Genomic DNA, 23,747 nt, shown 5'->3' with positions numbered 1-23,747 from the left:
AAGCAAGGTGGCACCAGAAGCAGAGAACTTCAGAAGTTATGTGCACGAATGATGAGCTGGGCAGAGAAGAATCTTCTCTCCATCTCAGCAGTCCACATAAGAGGTGTACAGAACTCCAGGGCCGATTGGCTAAGCAGGAAGAAAATCTTGCCGGGAGAATGGGGTCTCAACCCAAAGGTCTTCCGTATGTTGGTGAAGAAATGGGGATCGCCGACGATCGATGTCTTCGCCTCTCAAGAGAACAAGAAACTGCCACAGTTCTGCTCTCTCTCTCCAGCGGGTCACCCCTTCGCAGTAGATGGCCTGTCGGTAACTTGGAGGGGGAAGTTTATCTATGCCTTCCCTCCCCTTCTGTTAATTCCTCGGGTGCTCAGGAAGATCCTCGACGAGCAAGTCCATGCAATAGTGATCATGCCCTTCTGGCCACGACGGGCTTGGTTTCAACTCGCCTGGGAAACATCGAAAGGAGACTTCCTCAAGCTCCCTCCGTTAGAAGATCTCCTCCTACAAGGAGGCCTCCTTCACCCAGACCCAGGCAGCCTAGACCTGGCGGCATGGAATTTGAACGCCTAGGGTTAGAAGAGCAAGGCTTTGCCTCCAGTGTGATCTATACATTGATGGCTTCCAGAAAACCATCTACGGTTAAAACATATGCAAGAATATGGCACCTCTATTCGGGTTGGTGTTCTAGGAAACAGCTGAATGCTTCCGAAACAACCACTCTTTTACTCTTCCTTCAGGAAGGGTTTGAAAAAGGCCTGAAGCCCAACACCCTAAAGGTGCAGGTTACAGCGATCAATGCACATCTGAATGGTCTTTTCTCAAACTCCAGCATCGTCTCCAGATTCTTCAGGGCTCTGAGGAAATTACGACCACCGTATTGTCACCCATTACCATCTTGGGATTTACCGTTGGTCCTAAAAAGATTGTGTAGAGATCCGTTTGAACCACTACATTCCACATCCCTGAAATGGCTTTCCCTGAAAACACTCTTTTTGATTGCAATCACCTCAGCCAGGCGGATTGGCGAACTACAAGCCTTATCATGTAGAGAGCCATACTTGAGAGTCCTACCCAATACAGTAATCCTCAGAACAATGCCAGGTTTTCTTCCCAAGGTTCCATCAGTCCAAAACCTGAACCAGGAGTTGGTCCTACCAGCATTGCTGGAAAAGGATGGTGAAGATCTACACCTCCTAGATGTGAGAAGAGCGGTTCTGATGTACCTAGAAAGGACCTCTTCGTTCAGATCATCCGAAGCCTTCTTTGTCTTATATCAAGGTGAGAAGAAAGGAAGGAAAGCTAGCAAAGCCTCCTTGGCCAGATGGGTCAGAGACACGATTCGGTGTTGCTATGACTTTGAAGGTTCAACGTCACCACTTTGTCTAAGAGCTCAATCGACTAGCTCAACGGCAACCTCCTGGGCGGAGAAGTTCCACGTTCCTTTAGACCAAATTTGCCGGGCGGCAACCTGGGCATCACCGACGACCTTCATGAAGCACTATCGGCTGGACATCTCTGCCTCTGAGGGGTCAGCTTTTGGTACAAGTGTGATTCAAGGAGCTGGTAGTATTTAGTTCCCTCCCTGTTATATTTTGTTACCTGGACTGCTTTACAAGTCCCATGGTGTGCCGCCGTAGGACGATCAGGAAGTAGGAAATTTGTTCCTTACCTGAAATTTCCTTTTCCTGGAGTCCATAGGCGGCACAACTTTATCCCTCCCTAAATAAATTTCTTTATTGCTGCATACTATATGAGTGTTCCCTGTTTTGTGGGGTCTTTTGTACTCTAGCTAGGAGTTGTCTAATTACCAATTATGCCTAATAATTGGCATACTGTTTACTAACTCTTCTGTTTCTGGGTTAGAAGGAAAGTTAACCCATGGTGTGCCGCCTATGGGCTCCAGGAAAAGGAAATTTCAGGTAAGGAACAAATTTCCTACATATATATATGTGTAGTAAATTTGAGTAGCCGTATTAGTCCAGTGATGCAGATGCAAATCATAAAATGTTACAGTATCTTGTAATACCTTTTTTATTGGACTAACAGCATTTTGTAGAGACAAGCTTTCGGGATTCCTCCCTTTATCAAGTCCAAAGCAAATCTAAGCTCACAAGTAGAAGACACAGGTTAACCTGTGTCTTCTACTTGTGAGCTTAGATTTGCTTTGGACTTGATAAAGGGAGGAATCCCGAAAGCTTGTCTCTACAAAATGCTGTTAGTCCAATAAAAAAGGTATTACAAGATACTGCAACATTTTATGATTTGCATCTATATATATATATATATATATATATATATATTTATATCTCAATCACACATATACATAGATGCATAGATTCCCTTGCTAACATATATACACATACATAGATTCCCTTGCTCACATATATACACATACATAGATTCCCTTGCTCACATATATATATACATACATTGATTCCCTTGCTCACATATATACACATACATAGATTTACTTGCTCTCACACAGACACACACACTGACATACATTTGCTCACATATATTCACAGAATTGCTTACATGCTAACAGTAAGGCCCCATCCCCCTCTGCACAGGCACATACATAGAGGTACACACACACACACACATCATACAGACAGACACATATACACACACAAACACCCATGTAGACACATCATACAGACACACAAACTGACATACAATCACTCACATAAATACACAATCACTTACAGTAAGGGCCCCATGCTTCTCTGCACAGGCTGGAGATTCTTGGCCGGACAGACTGTGGGTGGGACTTCTCTCTGCCTCCTCTGCTCCTGTCTCCTCCGTGTGGAGAGGAGAAGAGAAATGGCAGATTATGACAGGGTAAGTGGTGCCCCCTTCCTGCAGACAGGGCACAGCACCCTGCATCAAACCACATACAACTCCCCAACAAAAGATCATTTTACTGCTCCTGTCACCCTGAGTCTGCAGCTCCTTTTGTGAGGGCACTAGAGGGGCAGGTGAGGAAAAGGGCAGGGGCTCCAGCCCCCTTTCACTCCTATGTGTGCACGTCCCTGTGCACCGCAGTCTGCGGGCAGACCTGGGGGGGATTCTCCCATAATCTGTCCTACCTGTATGATTTTCTGGGTGGGATGTGTCCCCCCAGTGCCTACGCCCATGACCAGGGGGTGAAGCTGAGGACCGCTGAGGACGGGGGGGGGGGCTGCGGAGCTACTCCACTGCACAGACTTAAAGCCGTGAAGTCTGCAGGCCTGCTCATGATGCACAACGGGCGGCGCAACACAGTTTAAAAAAAAGAAAAAGTCCTTGATTTTTCCACCCTCTGCTCCGTGCGCCCCTAAGCGACAGCATGGTCTGCTTAATGCAAGTGCCGGGCCTGGTTGGGGGACCTTTGGAGGTCCTTGGGTCACATGTTACCCATAATGCTATGTATAGGTGATTGACAGCAGTATTGGACCAATTAGCTCTAGTCCAGCCCCTGCCCATATAAGGGAGCTGTAGCCAATTATCGCTCTCTTGGGTTGCTGCTTTCGTGGATGCCGGACTAGCAGGACGGATCTGCGTGACTTTCAAAGGCAAGCTAGGCCTGAAAACCTACCGGCCTCAGCCTAAACTAAACCGTGAGTTCTAAACGAATCCCCGCTAAGGCTAGCGTGACTACTGGACCACAACTAAATATCCAGTGGAACAGCGCATATCAGTTTAAAGACTCAAAATTGCTTAAGGTCCCAACCTTTGTCAATATCCAAGAGAATTTGCATTTGTAGAGACTGTTCCTGTTGTGAAGTTGCATAAAATGTTCATAAAAGTACCAATGGTTTTCAGCAAACTCTTGGGAAGGGTGGTGGTAGAACAAGCATTACAGAGGAGCCCACACCTGGCGTCACGAATAGCAAGGGTTAATCAGACACCCTTTAGTCACCGCACAGCTACACCCCATATACCCTACTCCCCCAGGCTATCACACATGCACTGTACAGTATAATGCATGCAACTTTTAGTTTTGTTCTTACAAATTGTAATTCATGGTTGTTGCAGTAATCTCCATACCACCGGCCATTTAATAGTATAGTCGCAGTGTTCTCCTCCAAATTGCGGCCTTCCAGCTGTTGCAAAACTACAATTCCTATTTGTAGTTTTGAAACAGCTGGAGGGCCACAGTTTGAAGAGGACTGCTGGATAACTTGGGGAGATTTGGGGTTCCACAGTTTAACACTGCAGACTTTTGAGCAAGCTTGTTCAGTAGTCAGTGACATTTATGAGCAGCCACTCCACTGTTCATGGAGGTAATAAAAGGATATTACACTGTATTATAACTTGGCATCATGGTTTCAAAGACTGAAGGAAAACAATCCTGGAATGCCCCTTTAAAATCACCCTATTCTGACCACAATAACTATTTTTTTTCTGTGTATGGGTCTGTATGAGGGCTCTGCACTCTAGGTTTAAAGGAGAACTGTGGGGCAAATCGTTTAACTTTTCCTGTGCCTGGGCTGCAAAAACAAAGACAAAAAAATTTAACTCACCTTCCTACCTCCCCCCGTTGGGTCGATATCGGCATCCTATTCCTCCGCTGCTGCTCGGCTCCCTGCTTCTTAGGCTCAGAACGTCACACTGCAGTCAGCATATCACCGGCCGCAGTGATGTCCAGCCTCGGCTGGTGATAGGCTGGTAAATAGGTAAAGTTAAAAGATTTGCGCTGCAGTTCTCCTTTAATATTGCTGTTGCCCCCAGTTTATATGGCCGTGCGCAGCCAGGCACCTGCTTTTTAAAATTTCTGTCTGGCAATGACAGTCCCTCTCTCTCCAAATCTCCCACAAGCAGTCATTGGCTAGCAGCAGTTGGTTGCAACAGAAGAGGAATGTAAAATTGTTAAATTAAGGGGGTAGGACAGGTATATGAAATTAAGGGGGAGAGAAGGACAGGTATTTGAAGGAGCAATTGCCGGCACGACCCCACCCTATTCCCAAATGCATTTCAACGAGAAAGCTGGAGATACACCACTTGTGTATCTTCGGTTTTCCCATAGAGATATATGGATGGGGTGTGTCAGCCGCCATTTTTGTGGGGGGGACACAGCTCCTTTCATGGTCATGGTGTGGAGATATTATTTTGTTTCTATATCCCAACCCTTGGGAAAATCCTATGTGCACCCCTGGTGAGCAGCACTGCATGCATCACCATTCACTTACATTCAGGGGTGCAGGCACACAATACTTTGTTTTTCCCCAGGTGCTGCAAATTCACACTACGTCGCAACATCTCATCAGTGAGGGCTTCATGTTCGAGTTTGCTTGAAGCCTCACATAGTCTCGAGCCGCCAATGTTTAGACCAGCATGCAACGTACATTTCACAGCATGAAATATAACAGGTGGTGAACCAGGTACCATTAATTAGTCAAAAGATGAATCCTTATAAGGGTACCCAACATTTTTACAAACAATAGGTAAATATATAAAAAACATATATTAAACATATATATATATATATATATATATATATATATATATATATAGCATACATTAAAAATACATATATATTTGTGGTGTCCCAGTACGGGATGATGTGGCCCCGTACTGTCCTCCTGCCCTGTCAGGCATAGTCCCTGCATGTCCCCAGGGCCCCTCTTACAGTTCACCATGTTGTACATAGGTTTTGTATATATAATGTACTGTTGCTTTAATGTTTTGATCACATGATTGTTACCCAGGAGTGGCTCCAGTCACCAGGTGACCCCCCCCCCCCCAAGTGACCTATGAGCTCCTTGCACAGCCCCCCTATATAACCAAGGTAGGGGCTGCAATCTCTTTTTTTTTCCTGCTGAGGTCCAGTGCAGTCAAGTTGTTCCAGTGTCTGTGTCCAGAGCATTGGAGGCCTCAAGCCAAAACTGCAGCCACAAGTCGGTCATCAGTAAGTCAAGTCATCTTATTGTCTGTCATTCTCTGTCAAGTCAAGTTCATCTGTAGTCACCGTGGCCTGCATTAAAGTCAGTCTAACTACTGCAAGTCCCAGCAAGCCTGCGAGGTCCCCCTGTGTCACTGGTCACCTCCCTGGGATATTTGGCTGTACTATAAAGACTATATAACCTGTCTTGCCTCAGTAAAGCTGCCATTATCCTTAATCTAGATAGATAACAAAAGGAATTTTTATTGCAGCGCTGGACCAGAAGGAGTGTAAAGAGACAACGCTCTTAAGCATATAATCAAGTGGCGTTTATGAAAAGCACGTCAACGCGTTTCTGGCCCAGAGTGGGCCCTTCATCAGGACAAGGTGCTGGTATAAAAGTTAAAAGACACTGGCAATATATACACACAAGGACAGGCCTTAACACAAACATTTCCTTCAATTAAGGATTATTGTATTCACAAACAAGGTTAAGGTTAAAAAAAATTAATGTATAAATTTACTATGTCATATATTAAAAACACATTCATAGTTATAAAGGCTGTAGTTGTGCTCTAAATATATTGTTAATAAGAACAGTTATTTCACTTTTATTAGTTAAAATAGGGAGTATATCTGTTGAATTGAATGTATCCCTCATGTTTTTAGTTGGATTGCGTAAGTGACAGGTGACTTCCGGTGTAAGAGTGTGAGAGGAGGTATGTATAAAGTGCTTATTGCCGCAAAAAATATGTAAAACACAGACTGTGGAGAGAAAGTATTTTTAAACCTTACGCTGGGCTGTATTTCGCTGCCAGTGCTGTGGATTGCGCTGGCAGCGGGTGGTAACTAGGGAGTGATACTTCGCCGTAGCGGAGTGAAGAAGGGGCGGAGTTTTTTAAGTTACTGCGGGCAGGTAAGCACTGTTATTATTTAAACAATAGCCAACCCCTCAAAGTTAGCATCAGTTCCCTGATACAAGAATGAGAATTAATAGTAATAAAAACGGGATTGTGCTTCAATTAAAATATGAAAATGTATATTTATTACACTGTTTAAAATATGTCAAATTTTTGGTCAGTATATCCTCTAAGCACAGGGCCCTTGTGCTGAGGGAATTATATAAAATAGAATAAAAATGACAATATCAACAAACACCGATAACTTGCATAGAAAATGTATAGGAATGTAACAATTTTAATGTCACTTTCGATGATCCGGCCTACGGTGATGCGCTCAAGTCCTATAAATGTTGTAAATTCCAAAACAATATAGGTGAATAGGGTAAATTTATAATTACCAGTCTGCAATATACTTGTCACCTGGACTTATGTTGTGAGGTCCGCACTTTTAAGATGGTAGCAGACGCTGGCATGCGTCTTAGCGGCGGTCAGACTGCCACGGACCAGTTGGAAAATTAGCCTCTTTCAGAAGCTATTCGCTGTGGGTGGTATCTCAGCAGAAGAACAGGTGTGGGCCTCTGGAAAACTGAGTTATAGGTGACGTCACAGGTGCTTGGCAGCGCTACCTGGAAGATGGTCTCAGGCATCGTCTGTTGATTTGCAGAACTGGATTGGAGGTCACCGGTGGATAATCGAGTATCGGTGATGTAGGATAAACCTAGACGCGTTTCAAGGCTCTCATATGTTTTAAACACGGCCCTTTCCTCAGTAGGCTTGCTTGTAGGCTTTCCAGAGGCCCGCACCTGTTCTTCTTCTGAGATACCACCCACAGCGAATAACTTCTGAAAGCGGCTATCTCTCCAACTGGCCCGTGACAGGCGGACCGCCGCTGAGACGCATGCCAGCGTCTGGTACCATCTCAAAAGTGTGGATCTCAACTTCTGAAAGCATCTAATTTTCCAACTGGTCTGTGGCAGGCTGATCGCCGTTAAGACGCATGCCAGCGTCTGCTACCATCTTAAAAGTGCGGACCTCACAACATAAATCCAGGTGACAAGTATATTGCAGACTGGTAATTATAAATTTACCCTATTCACCTATATTGTTTTGGAATTTACAACATTTATAGGACTTGAGCTCATTTTCTGGATCACCGGAGGCCGGATCATCCAAAGTGACATTAAAATTGTTACATTCCTATACATTTTCTATGCAAGTTATCGGTGTTTGTTGATATTGTTATTTTTATTCTATTTTATATAATTCCCTCGGCACAAGGGCCCTGTGCTTAGAGGATATACTGACAAAAAAATTATACATATTTTAAACAGTGTAATAAATATACATTTTCATATTTTAATTGAAGCACGATCCTGTTTTTATTATTATTAATTCTCATTCTTGTATCAGGGAACTGATGCTAACTTTGAGGGGTTGGCTACTGTTTAAACAATTTCTTTGCTATTCCCTAACACCTGGTGTAGGTTTATAGCCCTCTTACCTCGGTTAGCTAATTGTGAGCTGCACATCCCCAATCTCTTTTTACCTATTTGAATAAACACTGTTATTAGTTCACTGCCATCGCTGTGGATCGCGCTGGCAGCAAGTTTAAAGTGAGGAGCGATATATCGCTGTAGCAGAGTGGAGAAAGGGCGGAGTTTCAGAATGGCTGTGGGCAGATATGCTCTGCTATTGGCGCTCATGCTGTCAATAGAATACACGCTGTCATATGCTCAGTATCTATCCCAAACAAAAGCGCTATCACAGAATGTAAGCGCTATATGCGGGCAGCAGAATTTAGAGTAAAGGAACTTATTATAGGTGGGATAAGTAGGACTTGATATACTGAGTAGCTGTGATGAATAGATGGGGCATATGGAGATGGAAAATATGATATATATACACATAATGACATTGTGTCACTGAATAGAATAAAAAAAAGGGGGAGATGTATATAAGCAAGTATTATGTTTGCTGTAGGTAAAGATTTATTTATATCATTTTATGCATATATGCATATGTACAGAAGGATATGTCATAGTGGAATGGGGGGGGGGGGTATTTTTGAAGTGAAGTTATATATTATTTAAAAGAAAAGAGAAGGAGAAAGTTTATGGGATAGGGTAAGAAGGTAGTATGTGTAGTATATAGTGTTTCTTGTAATTGTGTATGAACCCACATAGGTGTTTAATATTGGTGTTATATATAATGTCTATTACTAATATGAAAAAGCTGAACCGATTATTATATTGGCAAGGACCTAGTGGTAAAAACATGTTTAAATATCTAGACTAAAATAGTTTCAGATATTTCATTAAGCCCTAGTGGGGCTAGGGACTGTATTTTGTATATCCAGAAAAATTCTAAGCGCTTGAGAGCTTTGAATATATTGGAGCAATGTGATGACACAGAATCTATAGGGGTAATGGAATATAGGTTTTTCGTGTCCCCATGGGCTGCAGCACAATGCTGGTATAAACTATGTAGTTGGAACTGTATTTTTACATTGTGGCAATGTTTATTCATTCTATTTCTTAATTTTTGTGTTGTGCGACCGACATATTGCAAATTACAGCAGCATTCAATAAGATATATGGCGTATTTGGTTTCGCACATGGGATGGGATTTCATCTGAAAGATCTCACCGGTACTGTTTGACTTGAAGGTGGTTTGGTTATGTCTGATTTCCCTACAGCAGAGGCATCAAGTTTTCTTACATCTCCCTGGTTTTTCTGGTTTTATATTCTCTTTTCTGTGCTATTTTAATTGGCTTGGTGCCAGGATGTTTTTCAAGGATGGAGCCCTACGGAAGGTAATCCGTGGGGCTTCAGGGAGCACGTCTTTCAGAAAATTGTCAATTTTTAGAATATGCCAGTGTTTTTTCAGAATATTTCTTAGATCAGGGGCTGCAACGTTAAAAGTGGTTATAAAGTTTAGATGTCTTTTTGGTCCTCCTTCTCTGTCTTTCTGTTTCTCTTTTGATATGAGACACTGTGCTTGGGTTAGCTGTTTTGTTTTGCAGTATGCTTGTGTAACCAGGGTTTTGGGGTATTTTTTTATTTGGAATCGTTTTTCCAGTATTTTTGCCAGATTTTTGAAGTCTTCATCTCTGGAACAGCTTCTTCTAATTCTTTTGTACTGTGAAAAGGGTATATTCTCTAACCACTTCTTGTAGTGGCCACTACTAAAGTCTATGTAGCTATTAGTATCAACACTCTTGAAGTTATATTCATCATGTGTGATCACTAGATCCAAGAATTCGATAGACTGCTCACTGGAATGCATTGTGAACTGAATTCCCCAACTATTGTCGTTAAGATGATCTAGTAGAGTATGTAACTTGGATGGGGGACCTTTCCATACAAATATGAGATAGTCTATGTATCTACGATAAAAGGCTATATTTTGCATCATTGAAGTGTTATCCCATATGTACTGATCTTCAAATGCCCCCATGAAGAGATTGGCGTATGAGGGCGCCACTTTCGTCCCCATGGCTGTACCCTTCTTTTGGTGGTAGATGTTGCCATCATAAACAAAGAAGTTGTTAGATAAGATGAATTTTAATCCTTCAAGAAGGAATGTCTGCTGTATTTCCAGAATATCCGGATTCTTCTCTAGGAAGGATTTTATGGCTCGGAGTCCCAGGATGTGGTCTATGTTGGTATATAATGAGACCACATCACGTGTGACTAAGGGGTATTGGGGGTCCCATGGGATTAAGGAAAGAAGATGTATGAGAGTAGTAGAGTCTCGTAGAAAGCTACTGTATATACTCGAGTATAAACCAAGTTTTTCAGCATGATTTTTCGTGCTTCAAACACCTCCCTCGGCTTATACTCGAGTGAACTCTCCGCCTGTCAATCCCTTCTCAGTGGTCTTCAACCTGCGGACCTCCAGATTTTAAAACTCCCCTCGGTGGGAAGGAAGGGTGAGCTGGTCCAGGCCATCTATGCTGCAGGGACCGTCCGGTGGGGAGGGTTAGTCATTCCGGGTTGTCCATCTTCACCGGGGGGGCCCTCTTCTCCGCTCCGGGCCCGGCCCCGAACTAGTGACGTTGCCTTGATGATGACGCACAGGGACGTTTATGCGCAGGGACAAACGTCCCTGTGCGTCGTCGTCAAGGCAACGTCACTAGTCCGGGCCCGGAGCGGAGAAGAGGCCCCCCCCCCGGTGAAGATGGACAGCCCGGAACAACTAACCCTCCCCACCGGACCGTTCCTGCAGCATAGATGGCCCGGACCAGCTCCCCCTTCCTTCCCACCGAGGGGAGGTGAGTAGAAAACTAAAGGGGGGGGGGGCGTCTGGATGATGACGAAGGCCGGAGTGGTCTTCAACCTGCGGACCTCCAGATGTTCCAAAACTACAACTAGAGTCTTCTTTTTCCTTTTCTGGACTCTGGTGTGATAGTGGGCCTTGCTCGTTCGTTATATCACTTTTGACGGTTTTCAGAAAGGGAACACATTTGGAGCTATTTTTGGTGTTGTCGATAATAACTAGAGCGTCTTCAGTTGGATCAGTAAGGGTCTCAGATGTAGTTGTTTGACTACAGTTTTCGGTTATTATTATAGACTATGTTTCCATGGTTTCATGTATCAATAATTCCAGGAGCCCCTGGATTATAGGGTCCGATCTCTGTGAGTTGATGTTGTTGGTATGGGGTGATTTCTCCATAGATTTTCCAAAACTTATTCTCCTGGTCACGGTTTCACATTTCTTTCAATGGCTTGCACTAGCTTGTAAGAAAAACTGTTCGGATTCTTCATTCAGGATTTGATCAGTTTTTTTCTTTTTGGGGGTCTCAACTGTTTCAACTTCCATGGCGTCTGACAGTAGTTTTCTTTTGATGGCTTTATTATTTTTTTATCACTCGGCTGTTGAGTATGTTCAATATTTGGAGGTGATATAATCTGTGTTTTTGACATAGACTCACCAGCTTTTTTGGTGTTAGGCAGGACAGGCTTTTTTGCTTTATCATTTCTTTCTTCTTTTTTTCTATAACCTGAATTGATATAAGTCCTGCATTGTGTCCTGTTTGTAAAGTGTTTCTTTATGTTTTTATTCTTGGCACCCCCGGCGGGATTGAGGTTGTGGGGGCCGAATTGGTGTTGCTTCTTGAATGGGGGTTGATTATTGCATCTCTGGCCCTGATGTATAGGAGTCGAACAGTAACATTCCATTAGTGGTCAAGGCTGTTGGTTGTTTCATTCTTCTGGTAATTTGGCTTCTTTTTCTCTTTTACTCTCCATGGGGTGGTGGGAGTGTTTCGTCCCTTTATACTCTCTCCAATTCCATGGATAACCTTTTGAATAATCTGCTCTATCTCTGTTGAGTTTTTGAACTTTTTTCTCTATCATTTTTGTTTCTAGTTTTATGAGGCACCCTGTAATATTCCGATTTATCCGAGCAAAATCACCAATTTTTGTAATTGTGACATGGTTGATTTTAGATGTGTGTTAGCAGTATTACAAATAGCCAATCTCTTATCTATCAACATTCTTAACATATTAAAAGTGCTATAATCAAGCAATTTATACCAATTTTTCGCATATACAACATCATCAATTAAGGTGGGTTTAAAAGTCAGTCTGAGGCCTCTTGGAGTGATATTTTCATGTAAAAATATTTTAAGGAAAGTTACATCTACTTAATGCTGTAGTTCAGTCTTTAAATGATGTTCAAGAGTTTTAAAAAGGTCAGACATTTCCTTTACTTCCAAGTCCGAATATTGGATACTTATTTATTTTTCATTATGGTTATTGGATTGCTGTGTTGGTTCAGTTAGTGTAAGTCTACTTATCAGCTGGTCACGAAAGCTTATCCGATTTCTGTAATAGTCCATGGTAACCGGTAGGCAAAGGGAGACTTCACAAAGGGCTGCTGTTTCCCCGAGCTACATCTCGCACCGGGTCGATATGGGGTCGCCTGTAACAATATGTAAGAAATAAAAGAAAAAAGAAGGGAACGCGCCCCTAGTGAAGTACAGTCAAACAATGATATAAAGGAAAATGGTGTGAACCTCACTCACCATGTAGTGTTGCGCTCAGAGCACAACACCTTTATTCGCGTGTAGAATGGTTATTTGGATCCTGCAGCTCGCGATCCCTACGAACACTCACTAGAGTCATCTGTAGATTAATGCAGATAGATAAAAAAAGGAATTTTTCTTGCAGCACTGGACCAAAAAGAGTGTAAAGAGACAACGCTCTTAAGGATATAATCAAGTGGCGTTCATTAAAAGCACGTCAACGGGTTTCTGGCCCAGAGACGGCCCTTCAGGACAAGGTGCTGGTATAAAAGTTAAAAGACACTGGCAATATATACACACAACGACAGGCTTTAACACAAAAATTTCCTTCAATTAAGGATTAGGGTATTCACAAACAAGGTTAAGCAATTAGCGTAACACCAAAAAATGTAAATGCATAAATTTTTTATATCATATATTAAAAACACATTCATAGTTAAAAAGGCTGTAGTTGTGCTCTAAATATATTGTTACTAAGAACAGTTATTGCACTTTTATTAGTTAAAATCGGGAGTATATCTGTTGAATTGAACGTATCCCTCATGTTTTTAGTAGGAATGCGTAAGTGACAGGTGACTTCCGGTGTAAGAGTGTGAGAGGAAGTATGTATAAAGTGCTTATTGCAACAAAAAATATGTAAAACACAGACTGTGGAGTGAAAGTATTATTGGACCTTATGCTGGGCTGTACTATTTCGCTGCCAGTGCTGTGGATTGCACTGGCAGCGGGTGGTAACTAGGGAGTGAAGAAGGGGCGGGGTTTTTAAGTTACTGCGGGCGAGTAAACACTGTTATTGGTTCTCTGCCAGCACTGTGGATCGCGCTGGCAGCGAGTTTAAAGTGAGGAGCGATATATCCTTGTAGCAGAGTGGAGAAAGGGCGGAGTTTCAGAATGCTGTGGGTGGATATGCACTGCTATTGGCGCTCATGCTGTCAATAGAATTCACGTTGTCATATGCTTGGTATCCCAAACAAAAGCGCTATCACAGAATGTGAGCGCTATATGCTGGCAGCGGAATTAAGAGTAAAGGAACTTAAAGGGGTACTCCGGTGAAAACCTTTTAAATCAACTGGTGGCAGAAAGTTAAACATATTTGTAAATTACTTCTATTAAAAAATCTTAATCCTTCCTGTACTTATTAGCTGCTGAATACTACAGAGGAAATTCTTTTCTTTTTGGAATGCTCTCTGATGACATCACGAGCACAGTTCTCACTGCTGACGTTATTATTATAATAATAATAATAACACTTGATTTATTGTTGTCCTTAGTGGGATTTGAACCCAAGTCCCCAGCACTGCAAGGCTAACCACTAAGCCACTATGCTGCCCTTAGCATACATCTGTTGAGCATCTGCTATTCATGGTTGCTAAAATGGACAGAGATGTCAGCAGAGAGCACTGTGCTCGTGATGTCATCAGTGTTCCAAAAAGAAAGGAATGTCCTCTGTAGCATTCAGCAGCTAATAAGTACTGGAAGGATTAAGATTTTTTAATAGAAGTAATTTACAAATATGTTTAACTTTCTTCCACCAGTTGATTTAAAAGAAAAAAGGTTTTCCTCGGAGTACCCCTTGATATACTGACTTGACTTGATATACTGAGTAGATGTGATGAATAGATGTGATGAATAGATGGGGCATATTAGAAAGAGGATGGGGAATAGTTATGGGGCGAGCGTAAACGAGTATGAAGCAATATGTCTGAGATAGAAAATATGATATATATACGTAACGACATAGTGTCACTGAATAGAATAAAAAAAAGGGGGAAGATGTATATAAGCAAGTGCTATGTTTGCTGTTGGTAGAAATGTATTAATATCATTTTATGCGTATGTGCATATGTACAGAAGGATATTTTTGAAGTGAAGTTATTAAAAGAAAAGAGAAGGAGAAAGTTTATGGGATAGGGTAAAAAGGTAGTATGTGTAGTATATAGTGTTTCATATAATTGTATATGTACCCACATAGGTGTTTAATATTGGTGTTATATTTAATGTCTATTACTAATATGAAAAAGCTGATCCGATTATTATATTGTCAAGGACCCAGTGGTAAAGACATGTTTGAATATCTAGACTGAAATAGTTTCAGATATTTCACTAAGCACTAGTGGGGCTAGGGACTGTATTTTGTATATCCAGAAAATTTCTAAGCTCTTGAGAGCTTTGAATCTATTGGAGCAATGTGAGGACACAGAATCTATAGGGGTAATGGAATATAGGTTTTTTTGTGTCCTCATGGGCTGCAGCACAATGTCGGTATAAACTATGTACAGTGGTACCTCAACATACGATGGTAATTCGTTCCAAACGACCCATCGTTTGTCGAATCCATCGTATGTTGAGGGATCAGTGCAATGTAAAGTATAGGAAGCTGTACTCACCTGTCCCCTTCGCTCCGGACCAGGTCCTCACCGCTCCAGATGCTGTCCCAGGGGCTCCCGATGCTGTCCCACTGCGATCCTCCGGCTTCTTCCGCATCTTCTGCAGGGTTCGGGCCTCGCTTTCTGGTGACGTTATTACGCTGCTGCGCCGGCGCGGCGTGCATAGTGACGTAATAACGACGCCGAAAAGCAAGGCCCGGACCCTGGAGAAGATGCGCAAGACACCGGAGGATCGCGAAGTGGACCCGGAGCAGCAGGAATAGGTAAGCGAACCTGACGGGATGCTTAAACTGCTATCCGACAGCAGCTTAAGCATTTTGCGCTGTCGGATAGCAGTTAATGCGATGGCCATCGTAGGTCGGGGGCCATCGTAGGTCGGGGGGTTACTGTAGTTGGAATTCAGTCCCTAGCCCCACTAGGGCTTAATGAAATATCTGAAACTATTTTAGTCTAGATATTTAAACATGTCTTTACTACTGGGTCCTTGCCAATATAATAATCGGTTCAGCTTTTTCATATTAGTAATAGACATTATATATAACACCAATATTAAACACCTAGGTTCATACACAATTATATGAAACACTATATACTACAAATACTACCTTCTTACCCTATCCCATAAACTTTCTCCTTCTCTTTTCTTTTAAATAAGATATAACTTAATTTCAAAAATACCCCCCCCCCCCCCCCCTCCACTTATTCCACTATGGCCAGAGGAGACTTCTGAAGATGGTGGGATTCAATGGCGCTGACCAGGAGCTGACACGTCAGGTAGGTAGGAAGGTAGCTTTATTAAAACAATGCAACGTGTTTCACCGCAGGTGCGGCTTCACCAGGCATAACAAACAGAGGAGGAGTTGGTCTTTATATACAGGCATGTAGGGATTTAACCCTTTCCTGAACTTTTTTACATTTTGAATCACATTATACAGCATATATACACAACAGATTGATTATTAAAATACAACCAACAAGATGCCTAACATGCATATTGCACAATGACAATATATCAAATACATTTTATATATAAAACTATACGCATAAAATTATCTCAATATGGATACAATTACATAAAATAAAATATTGATACACATAATAAATGCGGCATATGCGTATGTCCGTGCACACGGAAAAATAATTGCCTCAACACTCCAAATATTCCTTATTGTTTTGATTTTAATTTGGATTTTGCTTTTATTACTTTTTATTTTACGCACGATAAGTGCATATAAAAATAAATGTGCACAGACATCTGCAATATCACCGCCATAGGCTATTGCATAAAAATATATACACATATATATATATATATATATATATACATATATGCATATATATATATATATATATATATATATATATATATAAAAAGAACATAAAAAATATACATATAATTTTTTTGTGTAATGAAAAAAAAATATATATTTAGGACAATGATATGAATAATAAGCATTTACATAGAAAAAAATATATATATGTATATATACACTGCCATAAATGAAAAAAATATATATTAATAAAAAAATATATAATGAAAATAAAAAATATATAAATAGAATGTTCATATAAACTTGAGAAAAATGCACGGTGTGAACAGGGTATCAGGATTTTTTACTCAACATACATTCTCAATAGTCTCATTAAATCCTTGGAGGGATAATGTAGCTAATTTATGGATCCAGAATGATTCCCGATTAATCAAACGTTAATATTGGTTAGGGCAATTTTCCGGGATTTGTTCCAATATAATTAATTTTAACCCCTTCCCGACCTATGACATACCTGTACGTCATGAACATTCTTGCCGCTACTCGCGGCATCCCGCAGCGCCCGGTAAGATGGTGGCTATCACCGATAGCCAGCCATCTTACCATGCGACCACGGGGGGTTTCATCCCCCACCCCCACCCACCAGAGATCGCTGCTATCAGCTAGTCAAATCTGACTAGCTGATAGCAGCGTTTCGCTATGAGAATACTTAGCAGCGCGGTGTGTGAGTCCCGATCACGGGGATCAGGACACACACCGCTCTACTAAGCGTCCCTTACCCGTCCCCCGGCGTCACTTACCCGGCCATGCGGTGTCCCAAGCGGTCCCGGCGCGAGCGGCGTCCTCCAGGCGGTCCCGGCGTTGGTGCGTCCCGGAGGTGAGTTTCCGGCAGCAGTGCGGCATCTTCATTGGCAGCAGTGAAATCGCTGTAAAGCGATCTCACCGCTGCCTCTGAGAGTTTCAAAACTGCAACTCCCAGCATGCCCAGACAGCCTTTGGCTTTCTGTGCATGCTGGGAGTTGCAGTTTTGCAACATCTGGAGGTCCACAGTTTGGAGACCACTGTATAATGGTCTCCAATCTGTGCTCTTCCAGATGTTGCAAAACTACAAATCTCAGCATGCTCAGTCTGTCCAGGCATGCTGGGAGTTGTAGTTCTGTAACATCTGGAAGAGTACAGATTGGAGACCATTATATAGTGGTCTCCAAACTGTGGACCTCCAGATGTTGCAAAACTACAACTCCCAGCATACCAGACTGCCCAAGATTGCTGGAAGTTGTAGTTCGGCAACATCTGATCCTTCAGATATTGCCGAACTACAACTTCCAGCATGCCTGGGCAGTCTGTGCATGCTGGGAGTTGTAGTTTTGCAACAACTGGAGGCACACTAGTTGGGAAACATTGTCCGTTTCCAACCTCAGTGCCTCCAGCTGTTGCAAATGTTGCAAAACAATAACTCCCACCATGCACTGACAGACCATGCATGCTGAGAGTTGTAGTTTTGCAACAGCTGGAGGCACACTGGTTTGGAAACACTAAGTTTGGTTGCAAAACACTTGAAAGTTTATTACTTAACTTAGTGTTTCCAAACCAGTGTGCCTCCAACTGTTGCAAAACTACAACTCCCAGCATGCACAGACAGCCAAAGGGCATGCTGGGAGTTGTAGTTTTGCAACAGCTGGATGTTTGCCCCCTCCCCCCAATGTGAAAGTACAGGGTACACTCACATGGGCGGAGGTTTACAGTGAGTGCTGCAAGTTTGAGATGGCACAAATTTTGCGCTGCAGCTCAAACTCCCAGCGGCAAACTTGCTGTGAACCTCTGCCCATGTGACTGTACCCTAAAAACACTACACTACACTTACACTAACCTAAAATAAAAAGTAAAAAACACTACATATACAAATACCCCTACACAGCCCCCCTCCCACCAAAAAAAGAAAAACGTCTGGTACGCTACTGTTTCCAAAACGGAGCCTCCAGCTGTTGCAAAACAACAACTCCCAGTTTTGCCGGACAGCCATTGACTGTCCAGGCATGCTGGGAGTTTTGCAACAGCTGGAGGCACCCTGTTTGGGAATCATTGGCATAGAATACCCCTATGCAAATCCCAAATCCCTCAAATGCGCATGGCGCTCTCTCAATTTGGAGCCCTGTCGTATTTCAGGGCAACAGTTTTGGGACACATATGGGGTATATCCGTACTCGGGAGAAATTGCCTTACAAATTTTGGGGGGCTTTTTCTTCTTTAGCCCCTTATGAAAAGGTGAAGTTGGGGTCTACACCAGCATGTTAGTGTATAAAAATTAAATTTTTTACACTGACATGCTGGTATTGCCCTATACTTTTCATTTTCACAAGAGGTAAAAGGGAAAAAAGACCCTCAAAATTTGTAATGCAATTTCTCCCGACTACGGAGATACCCCATATGTGGGCGCAAAGTGCTCTGGGGGTGCACAACAAGGCCTAGAAGGGAGAGTGCACCATGTACATTTGAGGTGATTTGCACAGGTGTGGCTGATTGTTACAGCAGTTCTGACATAAACGCAAAACAATAAATATCCATATGTGACCCCATTTTGGAAACTACACCCCTCATGGAATTTAATAAGGGGTGCAGTGAGCATTTACACCCCACTGGTGTATGATAGATTTTTGGAACAGTGGTCTGTGAAAATGGAAAATACAATTTTTCATTTGCACAGTCCACTGTTTCAAATATCTGTCAAATGCCAGTGGGGTGTAAATGCTCACTGCACCCCTTATTAAATTCCATGAGGGGTGTAGTTTCCAAAATGGGGTCACATGTGGGGGGTTCCACTATTCTGGCACCATAGGGACTTCCTAAATGGGACATGCCCCCCAAAAACCCTTTCAGAAAAACACTATCCAAAATCCCATTGTCGCTCCTTCCCTTTTGAGCCCTCTAGTGCACCCGCCGAACACTTGACATACACATATGAGGTATTTCCTTACTCAAGAGAAATTGGGTTACAAATTTTAGGGGGATTTCTCTCCTTTTACCCCTTGTAAAAATTCAAAAATTGGGTCTACAAGAACATGCGAGTGTAAAAAATGAAGATTTTGAATTTTCTCCTTCACTTTGCTGCTATTCCTGTGAAACACCTAAAGGGTTAAAACACTTACTGAATGTCATTTTGAATACTTTGGGGGGTGAAGTTTTGTGCATTTGTGGGGTATTTCTAATATGAAGACCCTTAAAATCCACTTCCAACCTGAACTGGTCCCTGAAAAAGTACGATTTTGAAAATCTTGAGAAAAATTGGAAAATTGCTGCTAAACTTTGAAGCCCTCTGGTGTCTTCCAAAAGTAAAAACTTGTACATTTTTTGATGCAAACATAAAGTAGACATATTGTATATGTGAATCAATATGTAATTTATTTGGAATATCCATTTTCCTTACAAACAGAGACTTTCAAAGTTAGAAAAATGCAAAATTTTCTAAATTTTCATGAAATTTTTAGATTTTTTACCAAGAAAGGATGCAAATATTAGTGAAATGTTACCAACAACATAAAGTAGAATATGTCACGAAAAAACGATCTCGCAATCATAATGATAAGTTAAAGCATTCCAGAGTTATTAATGTTTAAAGTAACAGTGGTCAGATTTTCAAAAAATGCCCAGGTCCTGAAGGTGAAAATGGGCTGGGTCATGAAGGGGTTAAAGAACTTACATCACCCTTATGGACGATTGAGAAGTGACGTGAAACAAAAACTGTTTTTTTTTATTGAACCTATGTTTGCACATACGGGATCGCACCGTCTGTATGGTGCAACCCACGCACTGCATATTGCAACCACAGGACAATAGATAAATCGCAAATTGGGAACTGCAACTAAGATGATCTCTTCTTGTGTATTTCTTTTGTGTCTGAAACGACATAAAACTATTAATCCTGATACACTGTAACATACTACAACACAAACAGCGTTTTTTATTGCACGGAACGCATCCTCCTATTCTACTGTCACCTTTATTTTTTTCTGTTTCATCTTTTATAATTTTAAGTCTGCTCGGGGCCAATAAATTTTTTTTTTCAAACTTTATTTAAGTTTTAATGAGTAAACAATAATAAGTAGTCTCCAACCAGGAGCAAGGAACAATATAGTAAACAACAGAACATGTCTAGCATGAAAAGTCCATAGGTGTTACGCCGAGCGCTCCGGGTCCCCGCTCCTCCCCGGAGCGCTCGCTACACTTCCCTCACTGCAGCGCCCCGGTCGGTTCCACGGACCCGGGGCGCTGCGTTACCACCTCCGGCCGGGATGCGATTCGCGATGCGGGTAGCGCCCGCTCGCGATGCGCACCCCGGCTCCCGTACCTTACTCGCTCCCCGTCAGTTCTGTCCCGGCGCGCGCGGCCCCGCTCCCTAGGGCGCGCGCGCGCCGGGTCTTTGCGATTTAAAGGGCCACTGCACCGCTGATTGGTGCAGTGGTTCCAATTAGTGTTTACACCTGTGCACTTCCCTATATCACCTCACTTCCCCTTCACTCCCTCGCCGGATCTTGTTGCCCTAGTGCCAGTGAAAGCGTTCCTTGTGTGTTCCTTGCCTGTGATTCCAGACCTTCTGCCGTTGCCCCTGACTACGATCCTTGCTGCCTGCCCCGACCTTCTGCTACGTCCGACCTTGCTTCTGTCTACTCCCTTGTACCGCGCCTATCTTCAGCAGCCAGAGAGGTTGAGCCGTTGCTAGGGGATACGACCTGGTCACTACCGCCGCAGCAAGACCATCCCGCTTTGCGGCGGGCTCTGGTGAAAACCAGTAGTGACTTAGAACCGATCCTCTAGCACGGTCCACGCCAATCCCTCTCTGGCACAGAGGATCCACTACCTGCCAGCCGGCATCGTGACAGTAGATCCGGCCATGGATCCCGCTGAAGTTCCTCTGCCAGTTGTCGCTGACCTCACCACGGTGGTCGCCCAGCAGTCACAACAGATTGCGCAACAAGGCCAACAGCTGTCTCAACTGACTGTTATGCTACAACAGTTACTACCACAGCTCCAGCAATCATCTCCTCCGCCAGCTCCTGTACCTCCTCCGCAGCGAGTGGCCGCTTCTGGAATACGACTATCCTTGCCGGATAAATTTGATGGGGACTCTAAGTTTTGCCGTGGCTTTCTTTCCCAATGTTCATTACACTTGGAGATGATGTCGGACCAGTTCCCCACTGAAAGGTCTAAGGTGGCTTTCGTAGTCAGCCTGCTGTCTGGAAAAGCCCTGGCTTGGGCCACACCGCTCTGGGACCGCAATGACCCCGTCACTGCCTCTGTACACTCCTTCTTCTCGGAAATTCGAAGTGTCTTTGAGGAACCTGCCCGAGCCTCTTCTGCTGAGACTGCCCTGTTGAACCTGGTCCAGGGTAATTCTTCCGTTGGCGAGTATGCCGTACAGTTCCGTACCCTTGCTTCAGAATTATCCTGGAATAATGAGGCACTCTGCGCGACCTTTAAAAAAGGCCTATCCAGCAACATTAAAGATGTTCTGGCCGCACGAGAAATCCCTGCTAACCTACATGAACTCATCCATCTTGCCACTCGCATTGACATGCGTTTTTCCGAACGGCGTCAGGAGCTCCGCCAGGATATGGACTCTGTTCGCACGAGGCGTTTCTTCTCCCCGGCTCCTCTCTCCTCTGGTCCCCTGCAATCTGTTCCTGTGCCTCCCGCCGTGGAGGCTATGCAGGTCGACCGGTCTCGCCTGACACCCCAAGAGAGGACACGACGCCGCATGGAGAATCTCTGCCTGTACTGTGCTAGTACCGAACACTTCCTGAAGGATTGTCCTATCCGTCCTCCCCGCCTGGAAAGACGTCCGCTGACTCCGCACAAAGGTGAGACAGTCCTTGATGTCTACTCTGCTTCTCCACGTCTTACTGTGCCTGTGCGGATGTCTGCCTCTGCCTTCTCCTTCTCTGCTGTGGCCTTCTTGGACTCTGGATCTGCAGGAAATTTCATCTTAGCCTCTCTCGTCAACAGGTTCAACATCCCGGTGACCAGTCTCGCCAGACCCCTCTACATCAATTGTGTAAACAATGAAAGATTGGACTGTACTATACGTTTCCGCACGGAGCCCCTTCTAATGTGCATCGGATCTCATCACGAGAGGATTGAACTGTTGGTCCTCCCCAATTGCACTTCTGAAATCCTTCTTGGACTTCCCTGGCTTCAACTCCATTCCCCAACCCTGGATTGGTCCACTGGGGAGATCAAGAGTTGGGGGCCCTCTTGTTCCAAGGACTGCTTAAAACCGGTTCCCAGTAAACCTTGCCGTGTCCCTGTGCTTCCTCATGTAACCGGTCTCCCTAAGGCCTATATGGACTTTGCGGACGTTTTTTGCAAAAAACAAGCTGAGACTCTACCTCCTCACAGGCCTTATGATTGTCCCATTGACCTCCTCCCGGGCACTACTCCACCCCGGGGCAGAATCTATCCTCTGTCCGTCCCAGAGACTCTTGCCATGTCTGAATACGTCCAAGAAAATTTAAAAAAGGGCTTTATCCGTAAATCCTCCTCTCCTGCCGGAGCCGGATTTTTCTTTGTGTCCAAAAAAGATGGCTCTCTACGTCCTTGCATTGACTACCGCGGTCTTAATAAAATCACGGTTAAGAACCGCTACCCCCTACCCCTCATCTCTGAACTCTTTGATCGTCTCCAAGGTGCCCATATTTTTACCAAACTGGACTTAAGAGGTGCTTATAATCTCATCCGCATCAGAGAGGGGGATGAATGGAAAACGGCATTTAACACCAGAGATGGACACTTTGAGTATCTGGTCATGCCCTTTGGTCTATGCAACGCCCCTGCCGTCTTCCAAGACTTTGTTAATGAAATTTTTCGTGATCTACTATACTCCTGTGTTGTTGTATATCTGGACGATATCCTGATTTTTTCTGCCAATCTTGAAGAACACCGCCAGCATGTCCGTATGGTTCTTCAGAGACTTCGTGATAATCAACTCTATGCCAAAATAGAGAAATGTCTGTTTGAATGCCAATCTCTTCCTTTTCTAGGATACTTGGTCTCTGGCCAGGGACTACAAATGGACCCAGATAAACTCTCTGCCGTCTTAGATTGGCCACGCCCCTCCGGACTCCGTGCCATCCAACGTTTTTTGGGGTTCGCCAATTATTACAGGCAATTTATTCCACATTTTTCTACCATTGTGGCTCCTATTGTGGCTTTAACAAAAAAAAATGCCGATCCCAAGTCTTGGCCTCCTCAAGCGGAAGACGCCTTTAAACGACTCAAGTCTGCCTTTTCTTCGGCTCC

Source organism: Hyla sarda, chromosome 7 (genome assembly GCF_029499605.1).
Source record: "Hyla sarda isolate aHylSar1 chromosome 7, aHylSar1.hap1, whole genome shotgun sequence".
NCBI classification, from domain to species: Eukaryota; Metazoa; Chordata; class Amphibia; order Anura; family Hylidae; genus Hyla; species Hyla sarda.
The sequence above is the reverse complement of the archived record's forward strand: the minus strand, read 5'-3'. Positions refer to the sequence as shown.